At 38.3% G+C, this 25,572-nt stretch overlaps 1 long non-coding RNA gene and 1 pseudogene across 1 annotated transcript; one reads left to right on the forward strand and one right to left on the reverse strand.

Annotated features, from left to right (window-relative positions):
- Window positions 1-1,763: 1,763 nt before the first annotated feature.
- On the forward strand, window positions 1,764-23,050 carry LOC115578035 (deoxycytidylate deaminase-like; annotated as a pseudogene).
- On the reverse strand, window positions 10,609-11,569 carry LOC115578036 (uncharacterized). Its single transcript, XR_003983341.1, has 5 exons — window positions 11,538-11,569; window positions 11,342-11,437; window positions 11,013-11,192; window positions 10,765-10,853; window positions 10,609-10,640 (listed from the first exon to the last, which is right to left on the reverse strand). It is a non-coding gene; the product is annotated as an uncharacterized LOC115578036 (long non-coding RNA).
- Window positions 23,051-25,572: the final 2,522 nt, after the last annotated feature.

Raw genomic sequence — 25,572 nt, forward strand, 5'->3', positions numbered from 1 at the left:
GATTCACCCCCATGGTGCCGAAGTGGCTCTCTTTGATTTTGACAAGTTTTAGTTAAATTGATTTTCTGACAAACGGCCACTGCAATAATAACAATAATGATAATAATAATAATAATAATAATAATGAACACTATATATGGTGCATATTTATAATCAGGGTTTCCATGGGGTCTTAAAATGTCTCAAAAAGTCAAACATTTGAAAATCTCAATTTTAGACTTAACCAGTCTTAAATACGGCCATATTTTGCAAAAAGATCTTAAATTATATTTAATTAAGTCTTAAATATGTACATCATTTACCGCCTCCGTCGTCGGATTTTTTCTTGTTTTGTTTTTGTTCTGAAAATGTGTTGCTGAGACTGACAGACAGCTCCGTGTGTTGCTCTTCTCTCTGAAGTAACCAGGAACGTAAGTGGCATTTTGTCAACAGCCCGGTCGGAATTTATTGGCGTGCACTTTACCAGTTCCGGAAAGACTTGGACTGCGGAATCTGCTACAACTATTGTATAGTGTAAATTTAACAAATGTTGGCTTGAACATCCAGAATTGTTGTTGGTTACAGGCCGTACAATAATGACTCTGAAGCGCAGTGCACGCTCTGCAAGACGACCCTCAACGTGGGCACACTCGGTGTGAAAGTGCTGGTGTCACACACAAAATCGGAAAAACACCGTTAGCTTCTAAAAGTCTCCAGCAAAGTCACACTATCAAACACTCATGTACGCCTTTATCACCAGTTCGCGGTCCAAGTTCATCAAATTCTGCTCGACCCGAACTCAGCGCTGCCTCTGCCGTCTCACAGACAAGCGACATTCAATCCGTCCTCGTCTCAACTCCGACGTTGAAAACAGAGGTGCTTTGAATTTTGAACACCGCTACTAAACATTTTGGCGACAGATTTGGATGTAAAACGTTGTCCCTCTCTACTCCAGTTTGATGTGAGGGGAGGTCTGTGACAGCCCCCTGTCATTTCCTTTCCTGCAGCCTCTCGTCTGCTACTGCTGAATAAACTGGGTGGAACCGTCTTTCTCTCTCACACACACACAATCACACCAGGGTTATTACAGTTAACTAAATTAAAATAAATGCTCAGATAAAAACTAACTAAGACTATTTAATCACGTGTTAAACTAATTAAAACTAAACTGAAATAAAAAAACTAAATGAAAAACTAAATAAAACTAAAACTAATGACATTTAAAAACTATGATAACTCTGACACACACTCACTCACTCCATTCTTCATTGTTTGAGTTGCTCTGTGAATGGCAATACAATTGGTTATTTTTTAAAGTAATTCTGGGACTGCATTTTTCCTTACTTTTTCATACTTCGTGTAGGTCTTAAATTTAGTTCAAAATTTTCATTTTTACCATCAAATGTTATTGTATACATAATCATATTTTATAATGTTCTGTCATGGAGTTTATCACTTCACTGCTGAAAGAAAAGAAAGCAGCTCACTGCCAGTTGCAGCTTCTTATCTTGATTTGCAGACTTTAATATTTTGTCTCCATGAATGTTATTATTAGTACTTAGATTCTCAAAAATCACTGTATTTAAAAATGACGTTGGTGCTTTTTATTCCCACAGACATCATATTTACCTGTCAGGAGTCAGTATTAGTTGACGGGGCGGAGCTGCCTCCTCCAACATGGCGGTGACGTGGACGTATCGCAGCAGCGGGCCAACCCACTTACTGAGGCGTCTATGTATATATATCTATGGTGCAAACCCAGTGTGGCATGTTGTACTGACGTGACTGACTTTCACATCCAGCGCACAATATTTGGAAGACTATGGCAGAACCTGAGCAGTCGAAGCCTTCTCATCAGGACAGGTAACTAGTTTGAGCCTTTGAGCTACACTCGATATTACATGTTTGACTGCCGAGGAGACAGAGCTCACGCTGATGGATAGATAGGTCCATCTACATGCTGTTGTCTTACTGTTTTCCGTTCAGCAGCTTAGTTTAGTTTAGTGAATCAGTGTACCATTATAAGTTCCGTCTCTGTCACATTTATCATGAAATCATAAAGACAATTGTGTATTCAGTCCCTTCATGCCTTTTTCTCACTTAAACTTTAATTGTCTTGTTAAAGTTGTTCTTTGTTGAGTGATTGATGCTGTGGTAGCTGATGATGCTTCCACCTGACAGAACATAGTAAAATTGCCAGATCATCAAAGTCGGGCAGGCAAAAGGCTTCTGAAACATTCCCACTATGAATCTAGTTCTCTTTATACATTCATGGTATGATGCCGTGCGGAGGGCGGAATAAATCCTGTAGCAGACACGACATGTTTATTTTCAGTAGCCTAATGTTCAAGTTTTTTCAGAGATGAGTTTTTTCTGACAGTTTAATATTAATAGTAAGTTAGCTATTTATGTTCTACAACTAAATGTTACTTTTTGTAAGTGTTTTTAGTGTGTCTGTTCAGAACATGGTGGCTTATGTTATGATGGTAACTGTCATTTTTGTGCTGGTTTACAGTTTAACCATTAGTGAGGTAGCTGTTACATATTCTGACACCAGCTGTTTTTTCCCCGTTGAAACACACTCTGCTGGAGTGACTTTCTCCAATCTGTATTTGTAGTTTTTAAATATAAGGTCTTCATATCGGACAATATACGCTGATACCGATATATCTGTGATAGTCTAATAAAATCGCTAAAATCGGCCTACAAATAAGTCAGTCGGGCTCTACTATTTTGCACAATGATCACTGTGTGTCCTACAAGGAATTTAGATGGTAAAAAATTCCAAGGGGTCATGTAAGTTAAAATAACCCTGCTTCAAGTGTATTGTGAGAAGCATGAGAAACCCCTGCCTGAATAAACTCAGTCCACTGCATTTCATTTAAAGGGTTTATTTTTATTTACTCATTACTTGAATTCAGTTTTAAAAAGACAATTGTAGTAGGTAGAGAAAGAAGATAACTGGATAATATGGAATTGTATTGTATTGTTTTTATGACTTGTCCTGACCGGTCAGCAGGCTGAGACCTGCACATTACATACAGGGGCGCTGCCAGGAATTTTGGGCCCCATGACAAAAAAATCAAATTGGGCCCCCTCTGCGCAGCTGATGTCACCACATCTCTGGGACCTAACTGTCCCATCAAAAGCTTTACATAACTAATTAAAGGCTTGCAACTGTCTTGCTTCTTGTAGTTCAATACTAGTACTAGTAGAATATTTACTGCTGGTGATTTGTACATGCAAAGTCTGCATAAAGTATGCAATTTAGTATTTGATGCAAGATTATAAGCCATCATAAAAAAAGGGGTTAAAGGCCATATTTTATGTATTTTTATTGTAAACTTTCAAAATGGAAAATTCTCTTAACATTAATGAAAGATTAAAAAAAAAAAAAAAGAAAAACTAACAAACTTAAAAATATATCAACTTTTCAATCAAATAAATTATAATCTCAAAACAATGAAAACAGCAGATTTTTTATTTATTTCATAATGATCATTATGCGAGAACATTTTTTGTATATGAATTAGGGCTGTTCGATTATGGCAAAAATCATATTTCTGGTATTTCTTCTAACACGATAAGTTTGAACTCAAAAACAAGAAAAAATAAATGCAAATGCAAATAAATAAGAGAAAAAATATATCAATAAAATGAATTAAATAATATGTAAAATAAAAAATAAACACTATCCCGGTGCAACTCGACCATAGGTCCGTTGTGGTGGCAAAATATAATGCTGTTGACACTTCTCTTGTAACTTTTTTCGCGACATTCATCATAAAGGGCAGGCAGCGCAATTCTGCTGAAATGGTGACGTGATGGTAACACATACCGCTTGTCCAATGTGTTAATCAGTTTATTGAACCCTGGGTCGCTAACGGGGTTGATAGGGCACATGTCTTTGGCATCACGTATGCGACGGCATCCGTTATTTCTTTATGCCTGTGGGAGCTGGGTGGATATGCGGTGGCATTGTAAAGTGCCTTAATTGAGGACTGAGTGGCGGTGGCAGGAGTCGAGGGGTTTTTCATTTTTGAGTTTGTTTTGTTCCTTCTCTGCTCGGTCATGTTACTTTGTGTGAGGATTTGAAATGGTCAAATAAATTGGTCGTGTTCCTTTGAGGTGCAGACACGGTCGCGAGTCATATCTTGCACAATATCTTGGTTTGTTCCGAGTCAGACTCCTCGAAACCTAAGTGTTTCCACACCACAGAATTCGCTTTACCTTTCGTCCCGACCAAAGGCTGCATTTCTGCCATCTTCTACCATCTTCTTCTACACGTTTTTTTTTTTCAAACATGCAATGGCAATACGCTAGTGATGTGCGGGTAATGAACGAATCGTTGAAAACTCGAGATTCGTTTTACTGACTCGAGAGTTACGAGTCATTGTCTCCACTAACTCGTTCACTGACTCACCGCTGCTACCACCAGCCAACAGCAAAGAGGAGACATGCCACAAACTGTTATTCTAACTGCACTTGCGTAAATGTATCAAGCTAATTGCTGTATTAGCTCCGTGGCTGAAGCAACTCTGGTCATTAGTTCAACTCAACTCCTCTGAGCTGAGCTGTATCACAGGCTGATACAGAAAAAGAACGATTGACTGACCCAGTAGCTCCAGCTCACAGCTCACTCGCACTCCCTCCCAGCTCGTAGAGCCCCTCCCTTACCTGAAAAACTCGCTGCTCCGCGCCGTTCAGGACTCAGCACCTCAGACTCGCTGTTCACAGGCAGCTCACAGCTCACAGGCAGCTCACAGCTGACTCGCTCTTCCTCCCAGCTCGCAGAGCCCCTCCCTTACCCGAGAAACTTGCCAACTCGCTGCTCCGCGCTGTTCAGGACTCAGCACCCCAGACTCGCCGTTCACAGGCAACTCAGCTCACTGCTTTCCCTCCCTCCCTCCCTGCTCCTGTGCTCTCAGTGAACCGCTACCTCACCTGAGCAATGTACTGCTACGCTCCATTCATGGGAAGTCTCTGAGTGATGGCGCAGAAATTATTCTCAATATAAAATCATGTTTGTCTTGCAAATGTATGTATGTAAATAAAAAATAAACTACAACTGTGTTGCTGCTCCTCTCCTGCAGTTCCACCCCATCAAGTTACTAAGTGACATTTAGAAAATCATAGAGTGTGCTGCACACTCTGAGTGACTGACTCAAGTGACTCAAGTGACTTGAAAACCCAATTCACTTTAGTGAGTGACTCATACAAACTCGAGTCAGTAAAAGGAGTCGAGTATCCCATCACTACAATAGGCACTGACATGGCTGAAAGCAAACATTTTCAGGCGGGGGCGGGGTGCACAGGTGAGGATGGAAGGGTTCGCTGCATTTACCACACAAGACACGGCCCATATAGCAAACAGTCATTGAAACTATGTTAAATCAACATTCCGTTGTCAACATCAAGTCACTGAATCAACATTGAACTCTGATGTTGATTCTACATCATTTTGCACCCTGTTTTAATATTGAAACAACGTTGAAATCCAAAATTGGCCAAGAATATGTGCATGGGTTTATTCAAATTAAAGGGAGGCAAAAGGTATAACCTTGTAGTAACACCTTTCATAAGGAAAATTTCCGAGGTAAGTGACTCCAAAAAACTCCGTGCCTGAGACTGCATGTCACGCAGGCAGTGTGCAAGCCAAGCTCTAACCTTTTAACTAGGGATGCACCGATCCGACTTTTTCAGTCCCGATACCAATACTGATGCCTGAACTTTGTGTATCTGTCGATAACCGATACCGATCCGATACCGTTGTTGAATTAATAATAAACTGTATACCGTCCACCTTGTGGAAGAGACGAAAGGCACCAGACTTTCCTAACTAAATATTACTTTTCTAACTAAGACAAAATAATCAAACATATACCAAACATTGTAAACATGTGTAACATTAATAATAATAATAATAATATTAATACATTTAATTAACATAGCGCCTGTCGGGGTACCCAAAGACACTTAACAAAGTAGAACAAACAAAACAAAGAATAAATGGAGCGCCTGTCAGTCAGCACGGAGGGAACACTAGCACTGAAGTCAGTAGCACCGTCCGTGTACAAACTAGCGTCGGGAGGCTCCGTGCACACAGCGGGGGAGACGCAGGAGACCAAGAGATCCAATCCAAGCGAAGAAGCCTGGGGTGAAGTGACAGCAGAGGTCCAGGTGCTCCTGTGCTGAACACCTGAAGACCCTGCCAGCAACGGCGGGGTAGCGACCATCCAACATAAAATATTAATCTGATAAAAGATTATATAGGACTGCTAAATCTAGTGCATGCATCTTTTCATTTTTTATATAAGTGACCAATGTATGTGCACAAGGTTATTATTATTACAATAATAATAATCATTAGTAGCAGTCATTTCGATTAAAATAGGTTGTTTCCACTGGCCGTTTTTCTAAGAGCCACACTGTCACAGAGCTTGGCCTACTACATCAGATGCCATAATTATCACTCTAAAGTGATGATTTCTTATAGGTTAACAGAAAAGACTGCTGGCCCTTTGACACAAATAAAATGTATTTATGTATTTATAATATGACCATACACAGGTCTTTAAAATATGTACCTCAAAACACAAAAGTTGAGACAAATGAATTAGCCAGCAACAATAAAATAAAACATTATCATTTCACAGACTATTTTTTAATTCATCCTACATACATACTAAAGCCTCTTCAAAAACTCCTCAGAGTCCAGAGCTCTTCTGAGTTTTTCAGCATATGTTTCTACACTGTAAAAAAAATTCTGTAGAATTTACGGTAAAATGCTGGCAGCTGTGGTTGCCAGAATTTTACCGTAGAAAATACGGTCACAATGTAACTGTAAATTTCACATTAGAGAACTGTTATTTGTTTACGGTAATTTGCTGTAAAAATAACAGTTATCATATAAACCTGTTTACGGTAAATTATTTTAAAAATAACATATATACTGTAAACCTAATTACAGTCCATCAGTGAAAAAACACGGTAAAACTGTAAGATATATTACGGTATTTTATTGCAAAGTTCAACTACGGTAAAATACTGGCAGCTGTGGTTGCCAGAATTTCACCGTAAAAAATATGGTACAACACACATGGAATTACAGTTTGTTGGCGTAGATTTTACAGTCAGCAAATGCAAATGGTAAATTATAAAGGAAATAACCAATTAAGCCCATTGTAAACCAAAGTACAGACTATAATTGATAAACTTTAAGAACATCTCTTTGCATATACACATTCTCTTTGAAAAACAGAACTTGTCTAGTATACTCACAAGGCAGTGTTGACATCTTCAAAAGACAGTGTGTGTCCATACATATGAAGGATAGTCCATGGTAGAAGAAATAAACGTCATGAAAAAAGGAGCCACTTGCCCTGTGTTGATCAACACTAATGAGTCACTGAGTCCAGACTTGGCTGAAGAGGGCTCTTAACATGGAGATGGTGTTCAAGAAACTGGAACTTAAAGCATTCAGCAGTCACCAGTTCTGCTTGAAGACTCATGTGTTGTCCATCTGGTGTCCACTGTAGACTGGCATGATCCTCTCTGCAGCCAGAAAAAAGAAACAAAGCAAAGGTTAGATTGATGCAGTGCCTGAGCATGATGCCTACAGAGATAAATTCAGCCTTCTGCTGTTAAACTGAGCTCCAATGAGCTATACATAGAATGAAACCAGCACTCTGGAATATAGTTTTGCAGGTCATCAGGAGTATTTCATTAATTTTATTGTATTAGTGTGAAAAGTAGAAACAGCCACTTTTCAGGACTAAGTGATCATCACTATTTGTTTCACCCTTGTCGAATTGCAGCCTAAATCCTGAATCCTGTCCATAATACTGATTTTTTTTTTCTACTGTATGTTTGTATGAAGCTGTTGGCACCGTTCACTTGAGGGAGATCGATTGAGTGTAGTTTGAGTGCTTGCATCTACTCATTTGCTACACTGACATAAACCATAGCTTACCTCTAATTAGCCTTGACAAGACTGGTGTTTGAGTCATTGGGTCCAGACTTGACTGAAGACAGGTGGGACAGAGTCTCATACAGACATGTTACAATGTGAAGGAAACTGGAACTTTGGGCAGGTGTTGTCATCATTCCTGCTTGGAAATTCACGAGCAGTCTTCAATCACGTGTTTACTTTGGACTGGCATGAATCTCTCTGCAACCAGACAAAGAAAGACAACAAAGAAAACATTGTTAATGATAATAATGATAATTATTATTATATAGCACTTACACTGTTGCAAAGTGCTTCCCGCAACAACAACAACAAAAAACAAAACATTAATTAAAGAAGTTGGAACAGAAAAAAAATTAAATGGTGAATGAAGAGTAGGTTTAAAAAATCTCATAAAAAGGCCATCCTATAAATATGATTTCAGGAGGCGCTTAAAACAGTTAACAGATTTAGCAGATCTAATAGATTGAGAGAGACTGAGGGAGAAACTGCGGAGACTACAGCTGAAAACACACAACCCTTTGGATTTGACATCGAATCAGTGATTTTGATTTTTTTAAGGATAGTTCCGAGGATTTACCCTTAAGGAACTCCAGATAACAGGGTAGTAGACATATATGGGAGACATAATTATTGATGTGGCCATGTAAGTATTTGACAGGTATGAAGAAACAAAAACATTTAATGGCAGCACCAGTTCAGAAGCCAATCTATTTAAATGTACTCACTGAAGATGAGTGCTGATAACGATGACGACGAATCAGAGTACTGGCCATACCGCATTCCTGCAAAGTTGATTGCCTTGCATTATCCAGCTGCACCGTGCTGTGGAGAAGGTGAAATTATTTGTTAAAAAATTGTATGGCTAAGGTGTTAAAGGGATCATTCTCACTTGTTATGTTATCTTTGAATTCGCCTAGATCAAGTGTCAATAAATGTTTCCTTCGTAATACATCCAAGTTTCCTTGTATCATCTTTTATTAAGAGTAAACCAGTTTCTCCATTATCAAAGTCTTAACCGACTTGCTACAGAAGTTACAGCTAAACATTTTTCTAGCATTAGCAACGTTAGCTGTAGCTAGCGACTTCTCAGAGCCCTTAAGTGACTCTTTTATTCGGCAAAAAGCAGATAGTGACATGTCCAGCAACTTTTAAGATATAGCTACCTGAACTCCTCTGCTTGAAAGTCAACGAATAAGAGCTAACGTGGCTCTGCGGCTAGCTAACGTTAATCAGACAGTATCAATGAGCTGTGAATGTGCTTACCTGAAGAAGAGACTCTGCTCCTGTGGGCGCGAAGCAATGGCGGTGACCTGAAATTTCAAGCTTCCGTTAACTCGCGGTCCTCTCTCTCTCTCTCTCTCTCTCTCTCTCTCTCTCTCTCTCTCTCTCTCTCTCTCTCTCTCTCTCTCTTCTCTGTCTGTCTGTCCGTCTGTCTTGTCTGTCTTGTCTGTCTGTATCTATCTATCTATCTATCTATCTATCTATCTAGCTGTGTGTCTGTATGTCTGTCTCTCTGTCACAACAACAAACACTGCTCCTGTGGGCGCGAAGAAATGGCGGTGAACTGAAATTCAAAATTTCTAGCTTCCGTTAACTCAGCCGTCATCTCTCTCTCTCTCTCTCTCTCTCTCTCTCTTTCTCTCTCTCTCTCTGTCGTTCTCTCTGTCTCTCTCCTCAATTCAATAAAGCTTTATTGACACGAAGAACTACAAACACAACAACGTTTTCATTGTCATGTTTTACAAATAATAAAAAAAGGACATGTACAAGAATAAAATAAAAATAGAAATTGTGTTTTCACTATACAAAAGAAAGATATAAAATAAAATATACTATTATTTTATGGAAGCCCATTTCCGCCACTTGACAAAAATTATGAGATACTTTGACTTAGTATCTCATAATTATGACTTAGCTATCTCATAATTTTGACTTAGTATCTCATAATTTTTTTTCATCAAGTGGCGGAAATGGACTTCCATATTATTCAAAAAGGATGTGTTAACAATGTTGCAATAAAACTCTATATGATAAACTCTAACGATTGTTGTAGGCCTATGTTTTCCTGTGGGACAATAAAGTTAATCTTATCTTAATTCACTGTGTTTTGACAATAATACAACATTTATAGTTTTCTATTGCATTAAGTGCTTTGTGTCGGCCCGAACAATGCCCCTTAACTGTGATATAATAAGCACATAACACGGCCTGTCATGATGTATTGCTTAAATATACCATACTTTTTAACATTCTACTTTCTATACAAATGATGGTATGATTTAATGGTTTTGTACCGTAAATTTAAACATAAACATCAGCAAAATCTGTAATTCAGACAGAATGATACCGTCAATTTTAGGGTAATTACACGCTTGTGACATTACGGTATTTTACCGTGAATTTAGCAAACTTTTTATAACATTCACAGTAAATTCCATATTTTCTACTTAGTAAGGCCGTAAAATTTAAGTTATTTACTGTTTCTTGATTTACGGTAATTCTTTGTGTAAATACATTTCTTTAATGTATTTACTACAGTGATATACAATTTTTTTATTTTACGGTATTTTACTGTTGCTATTGACAGTTTTTTACCGTAATTTCTACAGACATTTTTTACAGTGTAGTTGCTGTAGAGCCTCCTTGCTCATGTTTTTTTGTCATGTAATGAGCCAACAGCCGTTTCTCACTGATGGGACAAAATGGAAGAAAATAGCGATTAGTAAAAGGTAATTCACACGGAGAGGCTGTCATAAACAAGGTAAAAAACAATACTTATAGGTATTAGCACTCTCCTTATGTATGTAGCATACCTCAAGTCATACTGCAGTCCACATTTATACACTTCTGTCACTCTGTCAATGGAACATGCATGGACAGCTGAAAGGGCGTGGACTGTTGCCTGTGTCATGAGGTGAACAAAAGGACATCTTTCATTTAGACATTTAAGTTGTCTGTCATGTTGCAGTTAACAAGATATTAACCATAAGTTAAAGACTGACAATAATAACAATTATACAAAATATGTTAATATAATAAACAAAAAAGTTTCATAATTTACCTCTGGCAGAAGCACATCCATAACAAATGCCACGTGATTGTGACATCTGGTTGTCTGTGCTTCAACCAGGCTTGTCAAGAAGCCCAGCACTCTGTCCAGCTGCTCATCCTCCACAAAGAAAATGATCACCCTGCACTTTGATGTTGCCCAGGAGGATGTAACTTTTCATGCAATGACCGCCTGTAAATATATATATTTCTTATGAGAATGCTCAAAATAAATGTACGAACACTAGGCTAACAGAAAATGTTTCACTTAAATCATTCATTTAACATGTTTTGACCAAAATTAGTTACACTATGTGACTTAAAATACATTTTCAAACTCACTTCGAGATGTTGCAGCAGACCGTTATCCTGAGTGATGAACGTTACATGAAGGTCACTAGTGACTCTTCTATGGTGTTCAGCTTGCTGAGCCCTTTCCTAAAATTTGATCAAACAGCATTCAGATGTTAAACGTAATTATTCTGGTTAATTATATCAAATAAGATTTGTTGTTTGTTGATCCTTTGCATGTCCTTACCACAAGCCTGTCGAAAGATGCGTCTTCACTCATTCAAATTAGGGCTGGGCGATTATTTGAATTTCAATTTCGATTTCGATTTTGGCTTCCCTCGATCATGAAAACAAGATAATCGTAACAAAACGATCATTCTAGCGCACACCGTGTCTTGTGTGGTAAATGCAGCGAACCCTTCCATCTCCACCTGTGCACTCCGCTCCGCCCCGCCCCCGCCTGAAAATGTTTGCTTTCAAATCATGGCAACAAGTAAAAACAAAGATGTAATTAATTTTATTATTATATTTGAAATATATACTCAATTATGATGGTTTAATAATTTTATATTAGATTTTACCGATTTTTGGAATTGTCCTAATTTTTTCCCCTATACAGCTCCTCTGATTACACACACAGAAGCACAGCAGTGCTCCTTCTCCTGCATTTAAATAAAGCATACTGCAGTCAACCAGAGTTGTTGTTGTCATCATCTTTATTCATTATTGATAACAATCAAAAGCAAACTTCATGTTAAAATGTGGGACTGTCAGTATTTTTGCTAGGTAGCTTGTATCCATGGTGTGCCAGCTGATCGATGTGATATGATGTGATCTACAGAGGAAGGAGGACTGATTTCTTCCTCTGTTCAGTCCAATGCAATTTTAAGTGTGCTCATACTTATCGGAATTTCAACTTTCAACATTGTCACATCTTTAGATGTTCAGTGTTTCGCCTAGGATGGAGTTGTAGCAGTGTTGTCTAGCAAGCAAACCTGTTTTTTTGTATGATCACAACATGCGCTGTAAAGTACGTATGAGGTGGGAGCAGGGAATCTTTTTAACTCATCTGATAAATCAAACCTACAGGGGTGAAAATCTCATATCGACTTAAGAGGGCACAACTGCATGGAATCCTGGTTTGGCCTCCAAACGTGGGCCTGCCCACTGAGGAAAACTACATTGCGACTGCACACACGGCTAGTTTTGTTTCCAATGATATACTACAAATGATATTTTTTGCAGGTTGGGGGTGTCGTATCTCTCCTGTCCCTCTGGGAATTGCGCTATAATATCTTATTTGACAGGTGGCAGCCATATGCTTCCATAGAAGTGAATTTGTTCATACAATGGGTACTGTCAGTGCCTCTCACAGGTAGACTTTACCTGGGCTGGCCTTCAAAGAATATTTGGCCACCCATAGCATGTATGCTTTCATTTTCTAAAATCCGTACATGAGAATGACGCCATCAACGAATGATATGGATAGTCCGACCTCACTTTTCTCCTCCCATCTACTGTCAGTCACTGTGGTATTACCTCCCTCCAGTAAATGTGTTGACTGTGATGTCACCTCTCCTACCTAAAGTAGGTCTACTTATGCTGTTGTTGTGTAGAAACTTGTAAGTGCACCTGGTTGTTGCGATGTTGTTCAGTGAACATGGGTTTTGATTGGCTACTTAATTAACAACAAGCTCCCTCCACAGACTTGCAGTTGGACAAATTCCTTAAGGAGTTTTATTTTTATTTAATTTTTGTTTTGGCACCTTTATGAGGAAAGAAAGGCAAGGGCCTGTGTGCATGCAATAAGAGGACAATAAAAGCAACAGTATGTAATGTTAAATTCTTAAAACTATTCTAAAGAAAGACAGTTGATTTTTCAGTGTAATTCAAACATATGAATCCGCATAGGTTTGTAGATAAAGAGATGGCTCAAAAATGAGCTGTGATTGTAGTCAATCGAAAGCAATAGAAATTGTTTAAAGGTTAGATTTTTCTCTTGAGTCACAAAATGTTTACATCTTCTCCCTTTTTGTGTGTTTCTCTGTAACAACACAACCAGGGACAGAGAAGACTACCTGGAGAAGGAGTACTTTATGACTCTAGCCAAAGTGGCAGCCCAGAGGAGCAAGGACCCGAACACACAGGTATGTGTGCTCAGTCAGTCCTTAAACAACCTTCACTTTAGTCAGCAGCGAGCAACAATGAACTTGGCTTTGGAGTTGTAATGTTATTTCACAGACAATAATAGCCGTGACAAACTGCACTGCTAGGCTCACAACTGTAACTTTAACGTACGTAACTGTAAACTTCATACTCATTACCACAGCTATGATTTGTCCTACCTGCTCTCTCACAAATGGTGCAGAACATTTAGCGTATTCTGTCCACCCTATCATGCCACAATGGTGTGCTCAAGTTGCCTAGTCCGAGTTTGATATTAACAAGCAGTAAATCACTTTGACTTGCATCAAAAACCTAAGAACAATATAACTAATGAGTCCAAATCTGACTTGAAAAATAGCAGCAGTGGATGAGGGACTGGACAGAGCAGGTTATAATATCACTTTCTACATGTTGACATGTTAATCAGGGTTCCCACGCCTCCTTGAAAACAGTTGACCAATTCTACAGTCATGGAAAATGCATGGAAAATGCTAGAAAAAGCTAAATGTCCTGAAAAATTATATTAACACTTTCCTATTTTCCTATCAGAGATTAATGTAATGTTATAACTTAAGTGGCCCAAACTCCAAATAATGTTATATTATGCTTCAAATATTAACATTAGTCACTGTTGACTGGTAAATGTGGTAGTTTTTATTATGTTTATAGATTAATATTGCTTTTATTACCATCTTGTTGAATGATGTTAAATTGATTAGCCTGTTTGGTTCAGTTGTTAAAGTTGTCGTTCTTGCGAGCTTGTTTAGACTGCAAATGTTCAATGTTCATGGTCTCAAATTATGAGCTACTACTGGCTAATCGCAAGTTTTTGCTTTGCTAGCGTTGTGTCATGGTTAAGTAAACCATCACCAACAATGATGATGCATTCAACATTACTACACATAAGAAGAATGATCAGTGGTTTATCTATAGAACTCATGGTCAAACAGACAAAGTGCTTCACAATTCAAGACCAAATTAAAATCATTAGCAGAGAGATGATGGCTCCAGTGTAAGTGACAAATTATAAAATTCATTGCTCACAAAAACTTGTTTACTTCTTTTTTTTTATTTAATATGGTTTATAAATGCTTCTTTCAGGGACATTTTACATAATCAGGCAACCAACAACCATTCATTAGAGCACTCTGCAGTGCCTTTTGTTAGGCACTGCAGAGATATGACAAATTAAATAGATATGACAAAATTTCTTTGGGTTAAAACGTCACACACAGCTGCTTCAATAAATGTCATTTATATGGTGACACTGTATGGATGCTGTCAGCATTTGTGCTGTCAATCTTGTGTTGGGGTTCATCCATGGATCCAAGTACACTTGTGTGAAAATATACACTACAGAAATAATGGGAATTAATAAATAAATTATATGCAATAATAATAATAATATAAAAAAATAATAACAACAGTAAACACAATAATATAATTAATAATAATAATAATAATAATAATAATAATAATGATAATAATAACCACACTAATATAATTAATAATAACAATAATAATAATACTGGTAGTCATTATTGCAAGTCAATAAAATGGTAAGAAAAAAATCAGGCTTTAAATTTCAGAGATGGACATGACTAAACAAGCAGAGTTTAAGGGAACCCTGTTAATTTCTACGGCTTGTGTGAGATATTACTGACGGTAGCGGACTGTTGTGATCATCATGGATTATTTTATGATATACTGGACTATTTGATGTTTACAGCTTGTCTTAATTTTTGAATTTATTTCCCTCTCTGCAGGTGGGGGCATGTATAGTGAACCAAGAGAAAAAGATAGTCGGCATTGGTTACAATAGTATGCCCAATGGCTGCGATGGACAGCTAACATGGACCGGATCTGAAGACGGTTTTGACTGGCCTGACACTAAATACCCTTATGGTAAGAGTGCATGCCCACTCACCCCTGGCCTTAATTGGGGACAATCTAATTCTTTAGAAACATAAAACCAAATTGTTGTGTGTTCGAAAAGCTGTAACACGTTTGTTATCCACACAATGCTGTTGGGTTTGCTTCATGTCTGAAGTACTAACCTTTGGCCTGTAGAGGGTGGTAGAGGATAAATAATGAAGAACTCTGTTCCAGGGTAAGACACCCCACATAGTACTTTATCTTTCTAAATGTTTCTCTTTTTTCTTCCCATCTTCCCTTCTTTTTAACTGCTCTATTTAGGATGTGATAACCAGCAAATTAATAATATAGTGAAAAAGACCAATAGATGCTGCAGTGTTCATGCATGAGCCTAGTAGCCTACTAATAGTGTGGTTAAAAAGGTTCCATGAGGGTGGTACTGGAACAAAGGCTATAAATGATTTTACACATTAGCTATTGTGGATGCACTACTGCATATTTGAAAAAAGTTGTCTCTAGAGAGAGCTGTGTGAAATCTGCTGATTCCCTCAAGTGGCCTTAATAAAGTCAGAATGGACTGGGGCAGTTACAGCTTTTATGCAAACATCCACTTGGACTCGAAGATAGACTGATTAGAATTTATTGGTCAAAGGTCACCATGGCCTCACAAAACTAGGGTTGCTTTTTTTTTTTTTAATGATTCTGATCATCAACTTCAATTCAATTCTTTTATAATGATCATTATTCATTCATGCAAATACATGTTATTGTTCCAGTTTCATAACATTAACATTTTTCTAGTCTTATCGAACACTCAAAATACTTTTCAGCAGTCCCACATTCATACTCTCAGTATTACTAAAGTATTTTTAATGCTCTCTGTACATTTTCCATAACTACCTGATAAATGGATTGCAATTATATAACAATTTTCTAGTCTTTGTGACCACTCAAGTGCACACATACACAATTATACACTGGAGACTATAAGATTACTGAGAAATTCACCATCTGCTCATCAGCCTTTCCAGTGTTTCCCACAGGACTTCATGAGACTATGGTGGGTGGACATCAGACCATTTAGGGTATTGAATTATAAATCAAAGAGGGGTATTCAATCAATATTCAAAGGGGTCAATTTAAAGATAATCTCCTCAAGCAAAGGCCCAGACCATCAGGTCTAACTGATTCAGTGCCGTATACAGTATATTGAAGGAGCCAGTAAGGTATTTTAACATCTGTATGTAGTCAACAACTGATCATCAATTTTAATAAAGTACAATTCTATATTTTAACTGTATTGACAGGTTTCCCATTGAACTGAAGGGGTACTGAAGTGCTTCTAAGAAAAATATTCTTGCAACATTAATAGGGAGTTTAAGGTTAATTTAGGCAATCAAGAATAATTACTGATTATCAGGGATGATTATTAGTTATGATAAAATAATGATAATCAAGCCGACCCTTCCCGAGCCCGTGCATGTGGTGTCCAAGCCCGGCCCAGCCGACACATTAACTGTGATTATGAGCCCGAGCCCGATTTAAACCCAACACATTTTTTAAATAAGTGGGCTGTTATAACTGACGTTCTCAACTACAATTCCGAGTTGTTTGAACTACAGAAATCTGTTTAGAATGATCTTAATAAATAATGCAACAAGTGCCGCACTTAATGCGCTCGACAAAGCCGACACATGTTGTCACTGCCCACGACTTGTTTACGTGCGAGTGGAGGAGACACGTGCGCTGTGACACGTGTTGCCTTTTTTAATTTTGTGTAACTTTGTACACATTTGTTACTTAGGCCTACTTTACTAAAAAATATATATAATATTTCTGATTATGGCATAGCTTTCCCCACCCAATTAGGCTAATAATGTAATGATTAGAAATTTAAAAAAAAACACAAATGCTTGATCAAGGGCCCAGCCTGGCCCGAGGACAATGGCGGGAAATACCGACCCAACCCAATCCACGGGCCGGATTAGGCTCGGGCTGAGAATCTAAACTCTAATAGGCATACAATCATGAGGCAGTAGTTCTTTTTTTTATTTTTAAGGGCTTGTTTGCAATACAACCTAATGAAACCTAAACAAGACAACTTGTGTCTCAACGCTCTGTGCTACAGTGTGCCATGCAGAGTTGAATGCCATTATGAACAAGAACAGTGCTGATGTGAAAGGCTGCACCATATATGTGACTTTGCTCCCCTGCAATGAATGTGCCAAGCTTACCATCCAGGCAGGTAGGTGTCTCTCACACACACACACACACACACACGCACACACACCCTCCATCAATTCTAACATTAATACAGATTGTTGAAGGCTGTGGATGACCTTTTATATTAATGATATTTAATGATAAGATATAACCTTTTAAAGTTGGTGCCAATTGTGTGCCCACGTGTTGCAAAGTTGTTCAAGATAAGGAATGTTTCTTTTGTTCTTCCTTTTTTATATCTATTTTTTTTTAATTCAGACTATTTCACACAGTTGAAACTTGAAATTTAGTGAGGGGAACGATGGACTAGAATCTTGGAACAATTCTTGTAACGTTAGCATTTTGCCCTGGACAATCCAGCTTGGAGATCGAACTTTCTAACTCTGAACTCGAGGTATAATCATTCATGCTGATGTTATTGTTTGGCTACTGCTAGCTATTGACACCTGACTCCATTTGACCCATAAGCAGGTATGTTAATTAAATTTTTTTAATTAGAATTTGCAATCATGTGCTTTCATACTGATTGCTTGATTTAAAGCTGTTATAGTGCTCATCCACTGCCATTTATGTTGGTTGATAGGCTGTACTTCCAGAGGGTTTGGGGAATAACAAGAATAGGCATAGGTTTATTTGTGCGTGTGATGTGGGTTGAGGTTATGGATTGAGACTCTTCTTTTGCAACTGATATTTTCTTTTATTCTCTCTAGAGAGGTCTCAGTCAAGCAGTGCATTTTGTGACAGTCAAAATGGTTTTGTTGCATTGCAAATCTTCAGTCTGATCTGGGCTTTAAGAAAAGCTTGGGCGGGCCACATGTTCTATTCTAATTTCAATTCCAGAACACTTGGAACTGCTATGTTGATGCCTAAAAACTCTTTGTGGATGGAATAGGAAGTGCTGACCCATTGTGTTTTTTTTTTCATCATAGTCAGTATTTCCTTTTCTCCCAGTACGCCATTAATACAGTAGAATAGATATCTTTTAAATTCATACACTTTTTCCCTTGGTCATGAAAACTGAATATTCAACTATTACAGAATCAGATCACACCCTGTTACTAGATCTCATGTTTCCCTCTGAACACTATGAAACGCCCCCCATGGAAATTACAATAATGGTTTTAATGTTTTTTGCAGATTCATATCCAAAAGAAGTGATGACTATTTAGATACAATATAAAGATAATAGATCCCGCTTGCTGGGTTAGGAAACACTCAGTGTCGTCATCAGAGGTGAGGTTATATTTCACTCAGCCAGAATCAATAAGATGCCAAGATTTAAACAAGATCAGCTTGTAAAGTATTTAGAGGTAGTGGGTTCTTTGTAGATTTTTTTCCTCCTCTGAACTTTATAAAAGGAAGCTTGACCTCCAAACTTAGAAAAATGTGTAACTGACTGCAAAGACAGAATTTTAAAAATCATGTGGATTTGTGTATGAACATTGTTAGAAAGCTGGCCATCTTTTAATACATGGGTTCCCAACCACTGAACTGGTACTGGGTCTAGGGTTGTTCAGTACCATTCCGCAAAAAAACCCAGAAGTAACTAAGGGGGCTGATGTAATAGCCAGTTATGTACTGCATGTGTTTTGTCACTTACTGTCTTGGAAACAATTTTATTCCGTATCATCATGCAAATAATGTTCATTTAATCCAAAAGTTCAAAGAATTGATTTTATATACATTTTCATATGTATTGTGCAGTAGTTTAGCTTAGTAGCTTACTATGTTTCATATATAAATATCTCAACAACCTTTACAAATAACTCATCTGAAGAAATGGAAAACACTGTCCTTAGCAGGAAAAGTGAGTTTTATTAAATGTGTTCCCTAAATTCCTCTGTTTCAGTGCAGCCCAATTTAATCTCCCTAAATGTTTCTTCAGATCTATTGATAAAGCCTCCTTTTCTATGCGCCAAATGTAAGGGGAATTGTTATCTTTTTCATAAAAGCATGAAACTTGGTAAAGTTGTATAGTTTCAGGGGCTGAAAATTTTTAGTTATGGAGCCATCAAAAAAGCAGCTTTAGTGAGAAACAGATTCTATCGCAATCACACAAAGCAAAAACCTTACTTATGTTGACAGGGAGACAACCAAACCTCTCAAGGATACAAACTGGGGGCAACCAGGGCTACAAGCATACAGTGATGCAGATTGGGTGGCTGATGTAACTGACTGACGTAGTGCAACTGGTTATTGTGTAAGTCTAAATGAAAATGGACCTGACATTTCATGGAAAACCAAAAAGCAACCTACTGTTGCACTATCCACTTGTGAGGCAGAGTATATGGCAGTAGCTTCAACCATACAGGAGTGCATATATTTAGTAGAACTGCTAGAGAACTGCTAGAGGGTATACTGAACACTAATCAAGGTTTATGAGGATATCCAGGGGACCAGATAGTAGCAGATGTGAAGACAAAACCTGCAACAAAGATAAAGTTGAGTAAGTCTGCAAAGTTTATGTTTGGAGAATAACATGTCATAAAACTTTACATGATGTAAGTTTAAGGCAGAAAACCTTATAATGTTCTATGTTAAGTTCTATTAGTTCTATGTTCTATGTTATGTTATGGTGGCACAGAGCTCGGGGAGCAGACCAGAGCGCTGCTGTCGGTGCTGCAGCCCCGGCTCAGAACAACACAACAAGCGAGAACAGCCTGCTGTTCTACTGTTGTGCTAACTGGGGCTAATGCTCCGTGCTCGGCGCCCCGGTACTACTACCACACTCCATACGCATATAGAGACCGGAGCTCGGGAGCTCCGGGACAGAACCAGATACACAGAGACTTGGGCACATCAGGAGAGAGCTTGAAGAAAAGTCTGCGAGGTAGTTGGACTCTGTGTTGCCCAGAGACGGCCGGCACACGGATCCTACAACGGTATTGTGGCTGGACCGTCCAGCCCCGCCTTCCCACAGGCTGCTGCCATTACCTTCTCAAATGATATGCAAACCACGCTCTACTTGCCCCTCTCCTCAGGCCCCTCCCTCTCGGCGCCAAAACAGTGACAGAAAGTTGAAACTGAAAATCAGTGACACTGAAAAAAAACTGACATCGTAAAAAAATCACTGAAAAAGTGACATGAAGAAAAAATCTGAAGATTGTCATTGAAAAATATAAAAAAATCCCAATAAAATAAAATGATAAGATTTTCAGATTTTAATTATTTGAATTAGTTTCTTTTTTCATACTTGTTTCAATGCCAATACAACTCTTTTCGATACAAATGTTTCAATGGTTTTGTTTTCAATGCCAATTTTTTTTTTTTGGATGCCACATTTTAAAGTCACTGTTCTGGTTCCATATAATACCTTTGTTGTCGTCTTATTCTTTTGTATTTCCTGGTTTCCTTCGATGGATTTATGCCATGTATGACTTTCAAGTCAAATCCCTGTGACGTCTATGGGGGCTGTTTTGATATATATAAGAAATCTGGCTTGGATTTACTGGGGCTGGCTGTGTGGTTGTTGGATGGACAGATGGACAGACGGGTTAAAATGTATTTTGCGCTCCTGATTTCTGTATCACTTCAATATCTCCCCCCACCCTCCCACATCTCTGTGTCCAGGTATTAGCAAAGTGATCTATCTTTCTGATAAGTACAATGACACGGCAGTGATGGCTGCTTCAAGAAGGTTGCTGGACACCGCACACATACCATACGAGTAAGTAACTATTTTTCTCTAGCAGACAAGAAAGATTTTAGTTGTACGTACTTAGCACTCTGAATAATTAAGAACTTTGACTTTTGTCTGTGGTGACATGTCGAATTTCGGTTTTGCCATGAAACAAGTTGTTATAACCTTATTTACATCATCAAATCTGCCCTAGACTTAGTATATATACCTGTGTTGGACTTTGTCAGTCATGAACATGAGAAATGGCTGCCTGCTGTATCTTAAAAACAAAGCTGATGATAGTGGTGAAAGTAGACACAACCAGAGAGCTATGACAGTGCATTAAGCATTTTTTAAGGGTAAGGGTGTTCGTAATGTTTTTCTTTCTGGGTCTTGCTCCCTTTCTCTCTTACAAACACTTCTTTGTGTACAACTTGCCCCGATCTTGTGAAATATTAACAGGAGTGTCAAACAGATGAGATGAAAGTAGGACTTCAAAAACTTTCATCCCTATCCATGCTGTGGTGTTATTCACATACGCCCTCATACCTGTGCATCCAGGACTTACCTGTATGTTGCTTTTTTCTGTGTGTTTTGGCAGGCAGTTCCAGCCCAGAGTTAATGAGATTAAAATTAAATTTTGATTCCATTAACCCCTCTGGAATGCGAAACAATGCAGCGGCTGAAAGAGATGAGGAAGCAGAGGAAGACTGACGAGACTGAAAGGGAACCTGATGCCTTTTTTCTGTATGTCTTCTTGCCCCCTGCTTTGACCAAAGGAAAAATGAAGGATACTCGACTTTAGAGCCTTGATATTTTGATTAACTGGATAGTCAAGATACTTTAATTTGATGCTTCGCCCTTTTTGGCTAACTCTGGTGGAAGGTCATTCAATTATACTGTCACATTTATTCTTTTAAATCTACCTTTGGGTTTATGAATACACACAGACAGTGAACACACTTTCTTTAGTGATTTTAAATTCTTTTGTGTTGTGAATTAGATCTGGTCATGGCTGTCTCCACAGGGGGAAAACCTGAAATCTTCTTTTCTCCTTCAAATGAAGTTCCAGACAGATATAGATCTATCGGTTAATTTGACCTTTTACATTCCCAGTCGAAACTGTCCAATAAGTGAATCATGTTGTATTAAATACTGGTAGCTGCTGAGTGTTACTGTCTGCCCCGTAACAACAGGGGCAACAAGTATATGAATATGAATATTTGAAGTGCACAGTAAAGAATTGCCAGATTTTTAATTACCTAACCATAATATAAATATAGCTTTTACTAGACATGTTTCTGTCAAGCTTGATGTGTCTCTTACTAGCTTACTTACTGGTAATTTGTAGTTTGTGTTGGCACGGTTTGTATTTTTTGCAAAAAAGTAGCCATTGTTGGCCTTATCTGTATGTTCCAGGGTTAGTTACTTTGTGCATATAGGGTTTTTAACATATTCCTGGTATGGTGATATGGATCTTTATTTTAATTACCATTTTGCTATTGTGTTCTACAAGGTGTTGCTGTCTCTGGTTGGTCAGACAATGTTGTAATGTAATTGGAGTGTGTTACGTAAAATGTCACTTAATTTTTGATTTTCTTCACGCTACTAAAAGGCTTTTTAAAACATGATAATTTACCATAGTCTTTAACAGCTGCTATTTAGCCGACAACAATTGAACCTTTCGCTGTTTACTGTGTAATATGTGTTACGACAAATGTATGAGAGCTAAATATTTGTCCGTAATGTGTATCAACTGCTATATGTACACATGTGCTTTGGATGACAGAGAAACACTTTTCTGTCTTTATACCATCATTCTTATAACCACATCAGTTGTCAGTGCAGTTGGAGTCAATAAATGTTTTGGACCAATGCTCATTATTCTTGGATGTGTATTATAAGATGTCATTAATCTAATGGAGCTTTTCCATACATGTGCTAGCTTGGCTTTACTCGGTTTGACTCAGCATGTCAGTCCAGTACAGCAGGGATTATTATTTCTACAACATAGTCTTGAATTAATAAATTGCTTGTCATGAATTGTGGTCAAGCAACTGTAAATACTGTTCATCCCCACAGAAGAATTGCTACTAACAACGCTCACACATTTAATTTCTCATAAATCTTTACAATAAAAAGTCCCCGTTATTTTGTTATCAACAGCTTTCACAATGAAGCAGCAAAATCCAGGAAATGTTTGGTTTTCAACCTGTAACTCAAAACTCCTGAAACAACTGAAAGCGAACACAATCAGACAGTAAAATAGTAGACGTCAGACCATAAAAATCAGAGATGCAATTGAGAAACTTAACTTCAAACCACAGATTTAGTAAGGGTACCAATCTGAAATTTCTGGGGATCTGTAAGTGAAGACTGAGTAGAGAGCACTGAGTAGTGGCATCCTCTGTGGAACAGTTGAGTCTAAAAATATACTGGAATGGTTCATCTAATCCAGGAAGATTCGAGGTCGGCTGGAGTAGTCCACTGACGAGTACATACTGGCTCCCTTATTTGTAATTTCCTCGCTCTGTGCTAGAACTGGTCATTAATACTTAATAAAAACATAAAGTGCTATAATAAATAAAAAATAATTTACAGTACAGTGGGGTCAAAAAGACTGGGACCACAAGCCACATCACCCCTATCCAGCCCCCTTCCTGAGGGCAATATCACCCTCTCCACCACAGATGACAACACAGGTACAACAATCTGAGCAGAAAACCAAGTGCATACAAACAATGCCAACGAGGTTTGAAACTCCATGCTGGCTATTCGATATTGCATTTGAAGTGAATGTTGCCAACTTCTACTCTGTCAAGGACTCTAAAATCCTTCGACCGTTACTAGCCATTATGCTAATTTTGGTTGTTGTTATTAACTTAATCATTAATCAGAGTTACAAACTGACAGTAACTTTTTATGAGACTGATTTGGTGAATTGTCTATCGTTTTGCCTTCTTCAAAGGGTGGTGTCAATCTAATGTAAATTGGATAGCTCAGTCCATAGGGACTTGGCTTGGAGACTTGAAGGTTGTCAGTTCAAGTCCTACTCGGCCCAAAAAAGTATAATGTTGACTTGTAGTTGGAGGATGCTAGTTCACATCCTGGACATTGCTGAGGTGCAAGGCACTGACACCTACCCTTTGCTTGTTGAGGAAGGAGCCAGTTTGGGACAAAGGTCATCATGGCAGAACAGGACCTCTCTAAGATGCAGAGATGAAAGGGCTTGTGTTCCTACAGTGTAATCTGACTGGAAAAAAAACAATTTTTATTTAGCCTAATAATAATTATCCCTGATAATTATTTATTATTATTGATAGCCAAATTTAACCCCAAACGCCCTATTATTATTGGATGAAGCAATACAATGTTGGTGTAAATATTTGTCCCCAGAAGTTGTTTTCGAATTCACTGCTGAAAGTGAACGTTTTTTCTGGGCTCCTTGAAAGATCCAAATAGTGATATGAAAGAAAAAAAATGCATATTCACATTGTGGAATTTAATGAAGAACTATTTAAGGACTGTAATGCAGTGATCTTTTTTTTTTCTGGAATGGTCAGTCACACATCAGCACATTTTTATGCCTCAATCATTTGCGGTAGGGATCTCCCATAGTCACTGCATCATTATTGCTATACTCTTTAAGTATGATAATAAGCAATTGCATATAACTGGTGGTTGATCTCAGGCACCTCTCCTCTCCAGGGGCCTCATGTACTAAGACTTGCGTGGATTTCCTACTGAAATATGGCGTACGCTAGAATCCAGAAACTGTCGTACAGCACAAAAAAATTCAGATGTATCAAAGTGTGTATGCATGGATCCAAGCACTTTTCCTTTGTACATCCCAATCGACGTGGAATTGAGCGCACATGTATAAGTGCTAAACTCCTCCCTGTCCACGCCCCCATTTAAATATGCAAATCAATTTAAATAGGGCCTGCACCAGGATTCCCTCGCTGCACCATCAGATTTACACGATGAGTAAAGGGAAGAAGTGCAACTTCAACGAGTCTGAGACTCGAAATTCTGTTAAATGATGTGGAGACCCGAAGAGCTGTGTTATTTGGTAGCCTCTCTTCAGGGATGAACACACAAAAAAAGAAATTTGAGTGGGCAGCGTGGGTGTGAGGCACCCACTGAAATAAAAAAAAAATGGTCCGACGTGAAGGTGGAGGTGAAGCGGAGGATTTCGGCCCACCGCCGAAGCGTGACCGCAACGGGCGGGGGGACAGGAGGGGAGGAACTGACCCCCTTTGATCAGAGAGTGGCGGCTATTGTGGGGGACACAGCTCTAAGCGGAGTTGTGGGGGCCCATGAAGGCGACACAGATCATCCCCAAGGTAAATGTGTTAAACTCAGAAATGTGGAAATGGTCGTTCAATAGGCTGCTCAC

This window comes from Sparus aurata, unplaced genomic scaffold (genome assembly GCF_900880675.1).
Source record: "Sparus aurata unplaced genomic scaffold, fSpaAur1.1, whole genome shotgun sequence".
Lineage (NCBI taxonomy): Eukaryota > Metazoa > Chordata > Actinopteri > Spariformes > Sparidae > Sparus > Sparus aurata.